Below are 17,549 nucleotides of genomic sequence, written 5' to 3' on the forward strand. Positions count from 1 at the left end.
CGTGTGAAGGGCAAAGGCTCAGTGTGAGCAGGAGGCTTCTTGCACATGGCTCGCAAGGGCCCTGACAATTAACTTTGTCTCCCTGCACATGCATGTTTCCGTGGGGAGTCCCTCTGAAGAGGGTGGGAGTAATGGGGTGGAGATGCACAGGCTTAATTACTTCAAATCACAAATGAACCACATCAGACCTCATTAAAATGCACATATAGCTTATTTACAAAGTTTTCATAACATTATCAATCATGGTGCACCCGTGCACCCACATGTAAAATCAAATCTTAATAATCTTGTGTTCTCCACCACTTCTTCAAGGAGCTCCCCCAACATTCTCAGCAGTGGTGGAGGCAGCCTGCTGACCAGTTTGTCCTGCTGGATGACATTGGTGGCTGCCCTCTGGAGACACGGCTGACTTTGGTTGTCCTGCTGTGGGGAAGTTGCTCCCCCTGAGGTCACAGAGGATGAAGCTGGAGGACTCATAGGCAAGGGGTATTCAGACGAGCCAGTCGCTCTCAGAGTCCTGAGTAGAGGTTCCAGGGGTGATCAACAATCACTCCTCCTCCCTTTGGGTGTTTTAGAGCCTCTGCCTGACTCCTTGAGGGGACAGGGTTTTTGGTGGAGGGTGAGGTATCTTGTCCCTCTCTCACATCGCCACTGCAGAAGCTCACCAATGGAGTGATGGAGTGCAGGTGTGTATGCATCCCCGGCAGAAACTGTGCATTCTGCTGGACCAGATTCTCCATGATGTCCACATGGTGTGCGCACGTGTTTGTACCATATCATCAGCCAGCAGGCAGTTGGATGCTTCCACCACATGTGCCACTCCATTGAGGGCCCCCGACACCTCTGCCTGATTATCACCCACCTCTTGCAGCATCATGCAGCGTCCATCCCAGAGGCTCATCATCTGACTAGGGTGTCACAGATGCCTCTTCCCGAGCAGCCCTCCGAGTGTTGGTGAGCTTGGCTGACCCAGCCTCCTCCTGCTGTGGCCACATGTCGTGTGGTGACCACCAGAATGTGCAACCCTGCTTGAACTAGATCTCGTGCCCACCAGAATATGTGCCTTTGTGATGGTGGCGGATGCAGCTGATCGCTGAGATGCTTCTACAGATGCACTTTCTTTCTGCCCCCAACCCCCCCAATATCCTTGGTACATATATGAACTGGAGGAGCTGCTAGACAGGACTTCCTCTTCTTGCTTTGTCCCCTTTCTGGTGGCACCTGTAAATGAGAGAAGAGAGAGTGAGTGACTGAATAAGCTACCTTCAACAAGGAGGAACGCAGGATCCTTAGGTTTCTATGTGACATGCATAGATCTCACTGGATGGAGATTGCCTGCTGACCTCTCCATCTTCGCAGGTTTCTCCCCAGTCAGCCAGGCTGCCTGCTCCTCATAGTTAGTGAGGCCATGCAGATAGAAGGATAAGGCTCACTGAGGCATGTCATTAATAGTGCTTGCTGGTGTCGCCAAGGTCTAACCTTCTTTTCCTCATCCTCCTCCCTGCACTCCCAGACAGCATCTGAGATCTCTTTGTGCAAGTGTTACGGACAACCAGTGGTTTCTCCATCTGTAGACTTGATGGACTGCAGTGGGGCTATGATGCATCACCTTATGAAATTGAACAGCTCTTTTACGCATGGACTGCATGGGTTGTGCCCTTGCCACTGAAGCCTATGAACCCTGCACCATTCAGTGAGTTGAGTGTGAGCAGTTGAGGGTTGAATGGCCTTGTCCATTTCCTGCAGTGCAGGACAGTCCTCTGGTGGAGGCCCTAAGCATTGACCACCATGGAGACTTCCTCCCATGCAGGGTTGGTTGACAGCTCAGCTTCCCCCTTCCATCCTCTGCCTAAAGGATACCCCTCCTGGCTTCCACTTCATTGAGCAGGACTTCCAGGGATACGTACTGATTTTGGGGGTCAGAGTTCCCTGTGATTGGTGGGCCATCTCCTCCTTCAAGGGTGGCATATGTTGATGTCCTGGTGCCTTTTAAATATGGCGCCCAGATGTGATGGTGGGGAGCCACCATCCAATCTGCCTCGCCATACAAAACGTTGGGAATCCACCAACTGCTTAATTAATTAGTCCAGCATCGTGCGATAAAATACAAATTCCCTCCTTCCAACTTGACAAGAAATACTCTCAGTTCCTGCCCATGCTACAGGACTATGTCCCGGAACAGAAAATTCCACCCATCTGTCTCTGTAATCTGAAAAAACAGGAGGTCTTGATAAGAAATTCAAATTGATATCAGACCAGAGAAAGAGTTGTTGGACAAATCTACTTTCAACAATGCAAAACTAATCAAATTGAGTAGAGAGAATATAGGAGGAAGCAAAAAGGTAGTGAGGAAAATTAACCAAAAGACAGGAAAGAGAAGACAAGAGAAAGACTGAAGTAACTTTATGAAAACGTAATGTAGCACGATTGAGCCACTGGCCATCGCATGAAGAGGTTTGAGGGTATGGAAAGGGATAGTGCACGGTGGGGGGGGTGGGGGGGGGGTTGGAATAGAGCATAGGGTGTCCTTGTTTGCAGATGACTTGTTGTACGTGTCGGAACCGAGTGTGTCAATAAGGGGAATACTGGAGGTGCTTCGGGAATTTGGGTCTTTCTCGGGGTTCAAAGTAAATCTAGACAAGAGTGAATATTTTGTGGTGTCTCGGCTGGGGGTGGGGACAGGGGTGGGGGGCTGCCATTCCGTAGGGCAGGGACACACGTTAGATACCTGGGGATTACTCGGGATTGGGGGAGGTCTCCATTGGTACAACATTTCTAGTTTGGTGGGGGGGGGGGGCGAAAGCTGATCTGGCAAGGTGGGATGTCCTCCCTCTGTCACTGGTGGGTCTGGTACAGGTGGTTAAAATGAACGTGTTGCCGCGATTTCTGTTTATTTTCCAATGCCTGTCAATTTTCCTGCCAAAGGCATGAGGGAAGGTGGCCATAATTAAAAAGGTGCTACTACAGAGAAGAAGGCAGTCAGGGGGCATACAGGAGGTTTGGACCAGGTGATGGTGACCTCCCATGAACTTAAAGCCATCGACCATCTCCACTTCGGAGCCATTGATGCAGACGAGAGTATGTGTCGTGCGATGCTTCCTGAAGTCGATGATCAGTTTCTTGGTCTTTCCGACCAAGTAATCTATAAAGTGGTGCACCTGAAACTGGACCCGGGCCCTCGGGAGGCCATATTCGGGGTGTTGGACCAGCCGGGGTTGGAAACGGCTGCGGAGGCAGATCTTGTAGCCTTTGCCTCGTTGATCGCCCGAAGGCGGCTCTTGTTGGGATGGAGATCAATCTCTCCACCCTGTGCCCTGGCATCATGGGGGGACCTGCTGGAATTCTTGACTCTTGAGAAAGTCAAATTTGAACTGAGGGGAAGGATGGAGGGGTTCTATAATTCATGGGCGTTATTCATTATGCACTTTCGAGAATTGGATTACATCGAACATTAGGCGGGGGTGGCATTGGGAGGGTTGGGGGAGAGGATAGACTGTATGTGTTAATGGTGACTATGGGTGATTCCTTATTCCTTTTTATTATTTGTTCATGTTCACATGCGGAATGCTGTTTGGGGGTTTGGTGGGAGGATGGGATTGTTGATATTGATATGGGAATTGACATTGCATTCCTTACTGATTATTTTTTATTGTTGGTGGGTGTAAATTTGGGATAAAATGTAAAAAAGGAGAATAAACATATTTATCAAAAAAAAAACGTAATGTAGAATAATAGTTCAAAAAGGATACAATTAATTATTATAGTTGAAAAATCAGATCTTGCAGAAGATGAAGTAAGGACAGATACTAAATGAGTTTTGCATTGTTTTGAGCTTTCACAGGGGATATGAGATAATGGGAATGAGGACATACATGAGGAAGAAAAGGTGCTGGAGAGGTTAAGTTGGGAAACTAAGGAATTAGTATTTAAAGAATTGGCGAAACTCAAAGTGTGAAGGGTACCAAGCTTCAATAGCATACAGCGAAGAATGCTGAATGAAGTCAAAGAGTAAATAGAAGAGTCTTAGACTATAATCTTTTTAAAGTTTTTTGATGCGGTATTTGTGCCAGAGGACTTCAGGGTTACCATTGTAATACCACTGGTCAAAAATAGAAAAAGGGATAAGCCAGGTAGCAATAAACTTGTCAGCCTGACAGTGATACTGGGCCACCTTCTACAGACCAGAGTGTAGAATAAGGGTCAGACTGACTGAGAATATGATGGGTTAATTTGGAACATGGAGTTTGAAAAGACAATTCATAGCTGACTAATTTACTAGAGTTTTATACATAGAAAATGTATGAAAAAAGGGAACAGTGAATAGCTACATGGATTTTCAAAAGATGTTTAATAAGATTTAATCGGAGCCATGGTACAAGGAAAATGTTATTAAAATTGAAGAATATTGCAGTATAGGCAGAAATTTGATAATAGGACAGACAAAGAAGAGAATGATGATTGGAATGTTTGTGGACTACAGTAATATAAATAAATGTTAGTATTGTTCCCATCTGAAAAGGCGGGGAACATCATGAATGCATGCAAATTGGAACTGCATGACATTGTTAAGATGTACGAAGTCTTACAACACCAGGTTAAAGTCCAACAGGTTTGTTTTGATGTCACTAGCTTTCGGAGCGCTGCTCCTTCCTCAGGTGAATGAAGAGGTCTGTTCCAGAAACACATATATAGACAAATTCAAAGATGCCAAACAATGCTAGGAATGCGAGCATTAGCAGGTGATTAAATCTTTACAGATCCAGAGATGGGGTAACCCCAGGTTAAAGAGGTGTGAATTGTCTCAAGCCAGGACAGTTGGTAGGATTTCACAGGCCAGATGGTGGGGGATGAATGTAATGTGACATGAATCCCAGGTCCCGGTTGAGGCCGCACTCATGTGTGCGGAACTTGGCTATAAGTTTCTGCTCGGCGATTCTGCGTTGTCGCGGGTCCTGAAGGCCGCCTTGGAGAACGCTTACCCGGAGATCAGAGGCTGAATGCCCTTGACTGCTGAAGTATTCCCCGACTGGAAGGGAACATTCCTGCCTGGTGATTGTTGCGCGATGTCCTTTCATTCGTTGTCGCAGCGTCTGCATGGTCTCGCCAATGTACCTGCTCCTGCACACCCTTTAGAGTTGTACCCTTATTTTATGTTGTCTTTCCATGTTCATCCAACCAAAATGAATCACCTCACACTTATCCATATTGAGGTGCAGCTCTGGAAACTGATCCAGAAGGTGAGATCGCAGGGGATTGGAGGTAGCGTACTAGGTTGTATTGAGGATTGGCTGAATGACAGAAAGCGAGGGTCAGGATAAATGGGTCATTCTCTTCCTGGTGAACTGTAACTTGCAGTATGCCGCAGGGGTCAGTCCTCAGACCTCAACTATTTACAATCGATGCATAAGATTTGCAATAAAAGCAAATTACTGCGGATGCTGGAATCTGAAACGAGAGAGAAAATGCTGGAAAATCTCAGCAGGTCTGGCAGCATCTGTAGGGAGAGAAAAGAGCTAACGTTTTGAGTCCGATGACTCTTTGTCAAAGCTCTGACAAAGAGTCATCGGACTTGAAACGTTAGCTCTTCCCTCTCCCTACAGATGCTGCCAGACCTGCTGAGATTTTCCAGCATTTTCTCTTTCTTATATGATTTGCAAGCAGGGACAGAGTGTAAATAGCAAAGTTTGTGGATGATACTAAAATAGTTGGGGAAGGAGACAGTGAAGAGGAAATGATGATTTTACAGACAGATATAGGTAGGCTAGGAGAATGAGTCAAAATCTGGCAGATGGTTCGTTTCAAACCTTCAAACAACCGCGCAACCTCAAACGAACCATTGTTTGCAGCAAACTACCCAGTCTTCAGAACAGTGACCACGACACCACACAACCCTGTCATGGCAATCTCTGCAAGACGTGCCAGATCATCGACATGGATACCACTATTACACGTGAGAACACCACCCACCAGGTACGCGGTACATACTCGTGCGACTCGGCCAACGTTGTCTACCTCATACGCTGCAGGAAAGGATGTCCCAAAGCGTGGTACATTGGCGAGACCATGCAGACGCTGCGACAACGAATGAACGGACATCGCACAACAATCACCAGGCAGGAATGTTCCCTTCCAGTCGGGGAACACTTCAGCAGTCAAGGGCATTCAGCCTCTGATCTCCGGGTAAGCGTTCTCCAAGGCGGCCTTCAGGACCCGCGACAACGCAGAATCGCCGAGCAGAAACTTATAGCCAAGTTCCGCACACATGAGTGCGGCCTCAACCGGGACCTGGGATTCATGTCACATTACATTCATCCCCCACCATCTGGCCTGCGAAATCCTACCAACTGTCCTGGCTTGAGACAATTCACACCTCTTTAACCTGGGGTTACCCCATCTCTGGATCTGTAAAGATTTAATCACCTGCTAATGCTCGCATTCCAAGCATTGTTTGGCATCTTTGAATTTGTCTATATATGTGTTTCTGGAACAGACCTCTTCATTCACCTGAGGAAGGAGCAGCGCTCCGAAAGTTAGTGACATCGAAACAAACCTGTTGGACTTTAACCTGGTGTTGTAAGACTTCGTACTGTGCTCACCCCAGTCCAACGCCGGCATCTCCACATCATTGTTAAGATGATCATTATGTCCTACATTTTGGATGTCCTTGCTCTGGAAACAATATGTGAGCCAGCTTAGGAGGAGGCCTTCAGCATGATTAGGACATAGAGGATGGAGAGGTGATGAATGGAATCCAACTGTTCTGGTCAACATCAGCTTAGTGAAGAAAACTTCAGCTGAGTTATGTGTTGGTCCCCCCCCCCCCCCCTACATTTATAGCCCATTCCAAAAGTTGATCCAGTACTTCTGACCTACAGCAGTTGCTGTGTACTGCAATTGTACTGTTAATACTGCCCCACATTGCAAGATAATCATATGTTACAGGAATTTTCTGTTTCCAAATAGCATTTTAATGGCAGATAGAAATGCTTTCACATTGCTTGCCATCTCATTGTGTTCTCCTTTTGCCTTTTTAATTGTTCTCATGATTTTACAAGCTGCTGGCCCAGAGTTTGAGGATTTGAATTCATTTGAAAAAATTCTGGGATGAAGATGTTCATCCTTTCTAAACCTCTCTACCTCTCTTTCCTTTAAGATGGCCCTTGAATCCTCCCTCTTGTCATCTGTCCTCATACGGCTCTGAGTCAAATTTTGCTTCGAATGCTCCTGTGAACTACTTGGAATGTTTTCGCTACATTTAAAGGGCTATATAAGTGCAAATTGTATCAAAAAGGTGACCGTGCAACTGGCAGATTGCCATTTTAAAAACCCAACAAATTCACAAATGTCTTTTAGGGAAGGAAATCTGGCCAATCCAACTAGAACATAGAACGATACAGCGCAGTACAGGCCCTTCGGCCCACGATGTTGCACCGAAACAAAAGCCATCTAACCTACACTATGCCATTATCATCCATATGCTTATCCAATAAACTCTAAAATTGTTGCCTCTAACAGCCTCACAATTTAATTTTATCAAAATGTTATCATTAGTTCAGGAAGAATACCTACTCCCCTCTCAGCAATTTGGAATGGGTGATAAAATGCTGGCTTGTCAACACTGACAGCTACCCAAGAATGATTTTTAAAAAAAGCTGTAGTACAGCAGGACCTCTTCCTGTGCTGGTTGCCTGCCTTGTTGAGTGTAAACTTCTCCTGGAAGAAAAGTTGGAACAACAACAAAAGCAGCTTGCACATAGATGTGCCTTTAACACAGTAAAATGTGTCAAGGCGTTTCACATGAGCAATTAAAGTTCAATACATTAAAGAGATATTAAGACAAATGGTCAGAAGCTTGATCAAAGAGCTAGGTTTGAAGGAGGGTCTTGAAGGAGGAGCAAGAAGATTAGGTAGGGATTTCCAGAGCTTGGCCTAGGCACTGAAGACATGGTTGTTGTTATAACCTGCCAAAGTACGACTGGCTGGGGACTAATGGCAACCCCACAATCCTTAGTGAGTAGTATTTTGGTTTATTAACAACTCAACAATGACATATCAAAAGCATTCACAAAATACAAACATCTTCAGCACACACACACAACCACCCCCTGTCCCCAACGGCAGCCCCACATCGGCGGAAAGGTGCCCGACGAGCAGCACAGACCACCAGAAAAGGCCACACCAACGTCCTACCCCAATGGTAGCCCCACATCGGCGGAAAGATGCCCAACGAGGTCCAGCGACCAGCACAGACCACCGGAAAAGGACACACCAACGCCCTACCCCAATGGCAGCCCCACATCGGCGGAAAGGTGCCCACCAAGCAGCACAGAGCACCGGGAAAGGACACACCAACGTAGGGCACAGCGTGAGAGAGAGAGAGAGAGAGAGGGAGGAAACCCCCCCTTTCCAAAGGGGTCCCAGTTCAATTCAAAACAACAGTTCCAAGCCACCAGCTACAAAGCCAGCATAAGACCACTTCTCTCACCCCCCCCCCCCCCCCCTCCCCGTCGCCCCACATCGGTAGAAAGGCCCCCGAATGAGCAGCACAGGCCACCGGAAAAGGACACACTGACACCCTGCCCCAACTGCAGCCCTGCTGCGGTGGAAAGGAACCCAAACGAGTAGCGCAGGCACACCGGAAAAGGGCAACCGATTCAGGACATGACAGAAGAGAGAGGGAACTCCCTCCACAGAACTGTTAGAACCTGCCCAACTGGCTAGGGACCATTAGTAAATAGTGCAGTTTGACAACATTATCAGAACAAAGTAACCGAACAATCACAAAACTCCAAAAAGTTGATTCAAATGCTACAAAGCAGTGTCCAACTTGAAACTCACCGACACCCGCTTCGGTTTGAAAAGTTCACCAACAATCCAGAAAATGACCACTTGGAGAAATGGCAATGTCTGTGGACTACCCCAGATAGTCTCTCCAAAAAAAAGTCAGTAAAGGTGTCAGAATCCCGAAGTCCCATGTCAACATTCCAAAGGGCCAAACCCCGGAGCTCCCCCCACACGCTTGGCTGTTATTCTCGCTGGCAGGTGTTGGGTCTGGATATTCGGCAGCACAAACTCCCCCCCACCCCCGGCAATCTGAGTGGGATAACAACGTCTCCCAGGAGCAGCAGTAGCTCGCTATTATTCCTCACCACGAGCTGCAGGTGGCGGGGCGCGATCCAAACGTTGTTCTCGGCCACCGGGTATTCCAGTACAGCCGTCAAATAAACCACCGCCCCAGCCCTGAATCTCTCCGCATGGTTACCCCTCTTGAACAGCCGATTAACCCGGCTAACCGGGAACTGCAAACCTGATCTGGAGGAGTGAGAGTTCCGTATGTCCTTGGCTTGAATTCGACCCCACTCTGCCATTTCCAGCAACAAATCCACTCCAGCTCCAGTTCTCCCCCTTCCTCCCCTCTCTCCTTCCTCAGGGAGGGAGACAAGGAGAGTGGCTGCACCCTCTTCAACATCCTTACTGAGCTTCCCCAATTAGGGGAGCGGAGAAATCATTAGCAGCCATCTGCATAAATAGAGCTGGCCAGCGTGGAACCAGCTAGAGAGTGAGCAGTGGTAGAGTATTGCTGCTGTTGTATATATGAAATTGAAAATAAAGTTATTTCTTTCGATTCTACAAACTCGTGCTGGATTCTTCGGGACCCTCACAAAAGTTGTGAATGGTGAAGAATATCAGGGATGTACAAGAGAACAGATTTGGAGTAATGCAGTGATCCTGGAAGGCAGCCTCTGGCTGGAGGAAGTTAGACAGTGAAAGGTATTGCTGTACCGGGAGCCAATTTAGGTCAGCAAACATAGCCGTGATGGGTGAATGGGGCTAGACGTGAGTTCAGTAAACGATAGCAGAGTTTTGGATGAGTTCTAGATCAGAGGGTAGAGGGTGGGAGACCAGCCTTGAAAGATTTGATATGCACATTTTCAACTCTATTTAAAATACATTTCTTAAACATAATGTCATAATTACTTTTTTAAAATGTTGCTATTTCTCTAAGTGTCATAACAATATGGAGTTAAGTTGATACATATAAGATTGAAAAGAACAATGAATTGAAAAGAACAATGAACCATCTTCCTGACGTTGGTATCTGTGCGTGCTCACAGAAAATAGTGATCAGTGGGTTTGAGAGGGAATAGTTTTTATGAAGAAAGTAGCAACTTTTAAGGGAAGGCAGAAAAATAGGTGCAGTAATGTCCCTGCTTACATGGGAAGTAAAGAAGAAAAAGAGTGATCAGGAGAGGTTATGGTGGAATATTTAAGCGTTGTGCAACAAGAATGAGAATTTTGAAGGCGAGTCTTATCTTGGCACACTGGCACACTTGAGATTTTTAACTTCTTTCTATACTGAAGCCAGTTTTGGAGAAAGCTCTGTTCATAATCACATCTTGCATGATCTCTTGGTCTGCATGTTCACCCACCTGCCTTACTGTCCACCATCAAAGGGGAAGAAAAACTCCTTCTCCTTGTGAGCTTTTTCATCATGCACCTCCATGACAGTAGCTAAACTTTTGAGGTCTTTGTGGGACAATTCTTGCCATCAGACAGCTTCCTACAGATCAAAAGTAAAGTTTTTAAGCCTTTGGACCCCATTGAATAATGGGACAGGATATTTCCAATCTATTTTAAAGTGTAAGTTTTATTTGTAAATGGGGATGCAAGCTGCTGTAGGTCTCACAACCTCCAGCCAATTAATTTTCGAAAAACACTGGAGAAACACTTCCATGCTGTATGCAAGATCAAATTGCAAAAACAGTGAAAAATATTGCTGGCACCTTGACATGTATCAGAAAATAAATATGTTCATCAAAGATTGTACTGTAGATTGTTACATATTCTCATGGTGAAAGGTGCTGAAAACTTGCGGTCTTGGAATATTGGACTGAAAGCAATTGAAACAATGATAGACTGTTACCTCATGTGTTTGGTGCACAAGTATTAGGTCATGTAGTTTGATCTCATCAGCAATAAATTAAACTTGCAATCGAACATTGATTGAAATTATTCAGATTTGTATTTAATCAGCAGCAAGGAGCATGCTGACCAATGTAAATGAAGAGTGTGTGAGGCTCTGACAACCAACAGTAAAATTGACAACTTAAACACACTGATGAAGCCCAGCAAACATGAAATGTTAGTTTTGGGTATCAATCTCTGCAAAATATACCATTTCAAATCATTCTTTCAAAAAGTCACCAGTACTTTTTTATAAAGTCATGTAAAGTGCATAAAACACTTTAATAAACTAAAATCTGTGCTTTGTTAAATATTTTCCACAGTTTCAAACAAATCAATTTGGCTTTTACCCAGCAAAACTATTGCATTATTACTTGAAATACGTTACAATTATCAATATGTCATTGGTATTCATTCAATTTATTCAATCTGTTATGTTCCTAATATATCATTAATGCCACATTAAATTGTAAACAATTGTTTTAAATTAGAACCTCTGATAAATGTGTTAAATATTGGACATTCTGGCTGCATATAATATATTTCTCTATCTTGCTCCATTGCGGCAGGCCTTGCTACAGGCCAGGGTGGGAGACTCATGGGGAAGTGCTTCAGGATCACTTTGAAGGCCTCAAGCCTGGCCACTTGTGAGTGGTTGCACCCTCATCCTCACTGATGACTGCCTCAGCCATTGGTGGTTCACTGAAGGGGACCACCATCTGGGATGTAAATGAGTCCAATACACACATTGGGCACGATCTACCGGCTGTGTCATGCTCGAACAGGAGTGCGGCTGATAAATGCCAGGAGATACCTCTATCCAGTAGGCGTCAAGAGATCTACCCAGATCTTGCGATGTGTTGGGATCAGGATCCTGTCCATAATGGGTGTGACCAAGTTGCTCTGCTTAAGTCGGTTTTAAACCAACTTCAGCAAGCTTACCCGGGAGCTACCAGCCTCCTGGGATTTACCGACTTCCCCTGGCCAAGCCGGGCACCATTCCGTGCTGGTCCACACAAATGTGGACCAGGCAGAAAGGCACTGGGGTGTTTCCCAGACCAATGGAAGCCCCTGGGGTGTCAGGGACAGCGCAGGGTGGCCCCTGGCTCTCCACTGGAACTCGTGCATCTTGGCAATTTCAGGCTGGCACTTTGGCACTGCCACCCTGGCGCTACCATGGTGTCCGGATGGCACTGCAAAGCAGGCAGGGCAATGCCAGGGTGGCGGTGCCAGGGTGCCTGGTTGCCAGAGTGGCACTGTTAAAGAGGTATGAATGCTGGAGGGGTGCAGGGCAGGTATGCAGAGATGTCTGGGAGGTTGGGGGTGAATGGTGGAGATCCTGGAATGGGGAGGTTTGTCAGGAGGCATGGGGAGGGCCTGAAGTGGGAGGGCCACACCAGGGTGTCCACACTTGGGGGTGGGGGGGGGGGGGTGAGTGTGGGGTAATGCCCTTGTGTGTGGGGGGTGACATTGCCCATGAGCTCACTTAGAGATCAGGGCACCCTTTCAAAATGGCACCCCGATCTCTTGAGGAGCCCGTCTGGCCAGCGGGTTCGGCTCCCCAGTGAGGAAAATAATTTCAAGGGTGGGATTCTCTGGCCATGTCCTCCGGCAGAAAACGAGAACCGCACCAGGCGCCAAACAGTTTGTGATGCAACTAGCGCGCTCCTGTAGGCAAAATCGGGATCTCGCCGTAGCATGGCGAGAAATTAATTATCACAACTTACCACCATTTCCATACAGTTAATGAGAGCCAACCCTAATTCAACGACCTCCCGTCATTCAGCGGCCTCCCCAGAAAGTGGTCATGGTGGCGCCAATTAGTATTCCTTTCGAAAAACGTGAACCTGGCGGAACAGCTTCTATGGGAAGCTGAGGAGGTGAGTATCCATCTTTGCTCACAGGCAAAGAGCTTGGGGGTGCTGGGCTTGATACCCCAATGCTCTGTGGGGGGGTGGGGGACCCTCCGCAGGGATGGGCACCATGGGAGGGTGAGGGTGTGCGCTGGGGGTGACAACCGGGGGGGAGCTGCTTGCGGGACCACCATGCCAATTCCTGGATCGTGCTTATTCATTCTGGGGGCAATTCTTGTCCATAATTATTATTACACTTGGTTACCCGTCTGCCGCACTGATGACCCGAACCCCCACGATTCCTGAGACCTTTGCCGCGCACCTGAAGGCTGTCGCTCATAAGGTATTGGCAATCGTGGTTAAGTGAGCAGTTCACACAACTCAAGTGGATTCCCGTGGGTGGATGGACCATTTAGACTGTGGGAGTCATTGCATAGCTTCCCAATCACACCCTGATGGATGGAGGCTGTGCTTGAACACTGCAGGAGGCAACACCACACATGCAGCAGCCAACATCCAAACACCCAGGGGATGGGACACAGCTCCGGAGTCATGTACATGGCTGGAGGGTAGCTGTGTGCCACAAGGAGACAGAGATGCCTGTAGTGATCTGCCCATTTGTATGTATACAAGGGGCTAATGTAAATACATTACAACTAAGTAATCACTGGAGGGAGTACTAGAGAGGTATAAAGTAGACAGACGAGATCCAGGATCCCACTCTTCACAGGAACGGCAGCTCGTGAGCAGGACACAGACAGACAGCTCAGATGTAACATCTAGTATAAGCTCTGGAGAGAGAACAAACTTACTCAATAAAGCATTTACTTCAACTGGAAGACGATGAGCTTTATTAGCACATAAGAAATAATATATGGTACCAGGACTTTTTCAGAACGCTTACTAGACAGATTACACAAGATGCAGACAAAGAATGATCGAAAAGATAAGAGAACTCGGACCGGACATTCGACGTGGGGAGACTTTGCTGCTTCGATGGAACTCGTTGGAACTCCGCCGCAGCTGGAAACAACCGATAATTAAAGTTATAACTGGAAAATTTGTAAACAAAGGTTCTAAATAGATATCGTAGCTAATGATTTGAACATGGCCTCTGAAGAAACAAAAATAGCATTCCTACTAGCAGGACATCAAGCTAGAGATATCTATAACTCTTTTAATTATTTGGAAGGTGAAGACAGAACTAAATTGAAAATGATACGTGGAAAATTTGAAGACCGTTGTAACACCTGTAACGATGCTGCTTTAAGACATTCAATGCTCAGAGACCAAATTGTATAGGGAATAAGTGAGGCAAAACTCAAACAATCATGATTAAAACAGAAGAGTTTAACGCTGGAAATCATGATTGAAAAATGCAAATCGCAAGAAAAAATTAATAATCAGTACCTTGAGGTTTCACAAACAAAGAACGCTCTCCACGAGGCTGAGAAACATAAAATGGAGTCTCAGCATTCAAACCAGCTTCTTCATCACTGCGCCTCTGATTCAAAACTGTCTGCACATGCACACATCAACAAAAGACGCAAACCGGCAAAATTACGTTCTGTGCATACATAGACATACATAGAACATACAGTGCAGAAGGAGGCCATTCGGCCCATCTGCACCGACCCACTTAAGCCCTCACTTCAACCCTATCCCCTTACCCCAATAACTCCTCCTAACCTTTTTGGATACTAAGGGCAATTTAACATGGCCAATCCACCTAACCTGCACGTCTTTGGAATGTGGGAGGAAACCGGAGCACCCGGAGGAAACTCACACCGACACGGGGAGAACGTGCAGACTCCGCACAGACAGTGACCCAACAGGGAATCGAACCTGGGACCCTGGCGCTGTGAAGCCACAATGCTAACCACTATGCTGCCGTGCATGCGCAGGAACCCGAAGCCGCGCATGCGCAGTTGGAGAAAGATCGCACACCGTTTGAAGGTGCGCAAGCCGCACATGTGCAGTTGAAGAAAAAGCGCACAATGCCCCATGATCGATTTGCGCAAGTGCAATCGATTAATACTCATGAAGTCACGAGCGTCATGACGTCAGCAGACTCCAACCACGCCCACTGAAAGGGAAATGCCCGCAAATCACAATTACGACTCTTAAAGGTACAAAAACCAAAACTTTAACCTCAAAAGGCACAACATTGCCTAAACTTCAACAAAAAGTTGAAAATAACTTTTGCAGCACCACAAAACTAATAATTTGCAGCATAAAAAATGATGAGCAAATTGACAAATCCAAAACTGATGAAGATGATTTGTTAATTAAAAAGTGAAGAGCTCAATTACAAATCCGAAGCCAAAGAAGATGATTTGTTAATTAAAAGTGAAATCCTCAAAAAAAAATCAAAAGCCACAGAAGATGATTTGTTTATCAAAGAATACTACTCAGACGGGGCTGAGTTGTGATCATAATAGCATTAGCAACACGGTTGAAAAGCTCAACACGACTCTACTCATGGTAGATGAATCCAATACCATGATGCAACGGCGGATCGTTGATACAATGGATGACAGCAACCTGTCAAATAGCCAAGAAGAAAACAATGCTGCAGAGAATACTGACTGACACTGGTGAGAAAGCACACATCGACTCTACAGAGAGAACACTGCACAGCTCCACACAGAGAGCGATGAAAGACTCCACAGAGAGAGCGACGCAAGCCTCCACAGGAAGCTCATTGACAGACTCCAGAATGGAAACAATTAAAGACCCCAGAGCGACAACCATGCATGAAGAAGACTATGAAGGTCGATCCATCTTACTTGAGCAATCAGAAGCAGACTATGAAAGTCTACCCAGCTTAATTGAACAACGGGAAGACAATGAATGTCCAACCACTGTATGTACGAATAGTGAGACAGTGATCACAATCAGCATACACGATGTGCAAGATCACAGCAAGACTGACAGATCTCAGCTCGTCTGTACAGAAGCACTAAACAATCAAAGTAAAACTACTCTTGAGTCCAGTGTGACCGCATCAATTAAAACCTCATCCACTCTTGACAACTCACAAGAAACTGAAATCTTGACGAAGTTGACTCCCGGAGAGAAGCACCAAGAGATCAACGAGGAAGCAAATCAACCACAAATGACTCCAAAAGGGAGCACCAAGGGATCAACGATGAAGCAAATCAAGCAGAAATGACTCCAGAAGAGGAGCACCAAGGAATCAAAGAGAAATCACATCAACCACAAATGACTGATGACACCAGGATCAATGCAACATCAGATCATTCTCACAATCCTCAAATCAAAATGCTCAATGAAACATCAGATACCACAAAGGACACTGATACCAACAACTTTGAGAATGACTCAAATTATCCACACGGAAGAGTCATTGAGCGCAACAAGAACAACAACAAAAACTACAAGAATAACAACTAAAACAACAACAAGAAGCATAACAAAAACAAGAACAGAAATAACAAACATGACAAAAACAACAAGAACAACAATGAAAACAACAAACACAGAGACAACAAGCACGACAAATCAACAACAATGAAAACAACAAAGACAGAAATGACAGAAACAACAAAAGCAACAACAATGAAACAACAACCTGTACAACATGGTACAACTCTGCACATGAAGGACAATGCAACAGCACAGTCCAAAACAATGGCAAGAGTACAAATATAACATGGCAAGACAACAAATCTCACAAATTCATATCTGCTCCACAACAAACAAGCAAACCAGTTTTCAATGGCAGATGCCATGCAGAATCAATACCGCAAGCACAGGAAAAAGTCCAGGTCAGACAACAAAAATGATTTGACTATTCAAACACCTCATGATGACGTGTTGGTCACTTAAACACAAGAACACTGACGATATTCACAAATAAATTACAATATCAACATCACCACCTCAACAACAGAAGAAGAAAGAAACTCAACAGAATAAATGTATAAAGTTTGGACTCATAAAGATTTTTATAATGATTGGACTCATAAATACTAATTGGCTTTGTATAATTCTCAATATCATCACAACTTGTACATATCATCATTTATCTAACTGTCTTGTACAATTTTCTTTTACACCGTACAGAAAATATGTAAAAAGAAAAAAAGGGGGGATGTAGTGATCTGCACATCTGCATGTATACAAGAGGGTAATGTAATTGCACTACAACTAAGTAATCACTAGAGGGAGCACTAGAGAGGTATAAAATAGACAGACGGGATCCAGGATCCCACTCTTCACAGGATCGGCAGCTAGTGCTGCCCCCTCCCCCACCCCCACCCCTCACACCCTGCCTACCACCCCACTCACCCCCGCCCACGATACCGTCAGTGATCCTCGATGAGCTTTGCCCTCCTAGCCCTACCACTTCATCCAAGTGTGTCCTCAGGATGCACATCAGAGGTGGAGGCAGTCAGCTGCTTACCTCGTCCTGCGGCTTTCAATGCCCTTGTAAGCCCCAGCTCACTTGTCGGCGGAACATGCATAGCCATGCCACCCTGTCCCTTGTGCTGGTTGAGAGACGCAGCCTCATCGGAGGAGTGGAACACGGGGAGCTGATGGCCACCATTGCCACTCCATCGGAAGGGTCCAGGTTGGCACTCAGCGCCCCCTCCTCCCGCTCGGTATCCATAGGGCCCTGGGTGTATCTTGGGGTTGAGAGGCAGCTGGTTCGATCCCCAGCTGCCCCTGTATCATCTGGCTCTGCCAGCCCTGGCGTCTCTCCAT

The 17,549-nt window shown here is 46.0% G+C and overlaps 1 protein-coding gene and 1 long non-coding RNA gene across 27 annotated transcripts in view; one reads left to right on the plus strand and one right to left on the minus strand.

Moving 5' to 3' along the window:
• The window catches only part of LOC140388298 (contactin-4-like), a 3,617,424-nt gene that overhangs the window by 1,643,444 nt on the left and 1,956,431 nt on the right, over nucleotides 1–17,549 (plus strand). The window lies entirely within an intron of this gene.
• Nucleotides 193–9,446, minus strand: LOC140387729 (uncharacterized). The gene is made up of 2 exons (XR_011933981.1): nucleotides 9,308–9,446; nucleotides 193–1,221 (listed from the first exon to the last, which is right to left on the minus strand). It is a non-coding gene; the product is annotated as an uncharacterized lncRNA (long non-coding RNA).

The sequence above is a fragment of the Scyliorhinus torazame genome, chromosome 13, assembly GCF_047496885.1.
Source record: "Scyliorhinus torazame isolate Kashiwa2021f chromosome 13, sScyTor2.1, whole genome shotgun sequence".
Lineage (NCBI taxonomy): Eukaryota > Metazoa > Chordata > Chondrichthyes > Carcharhiniformes > Scyliorhinidae > Scyliorhinus > Scyliorhinus torazame.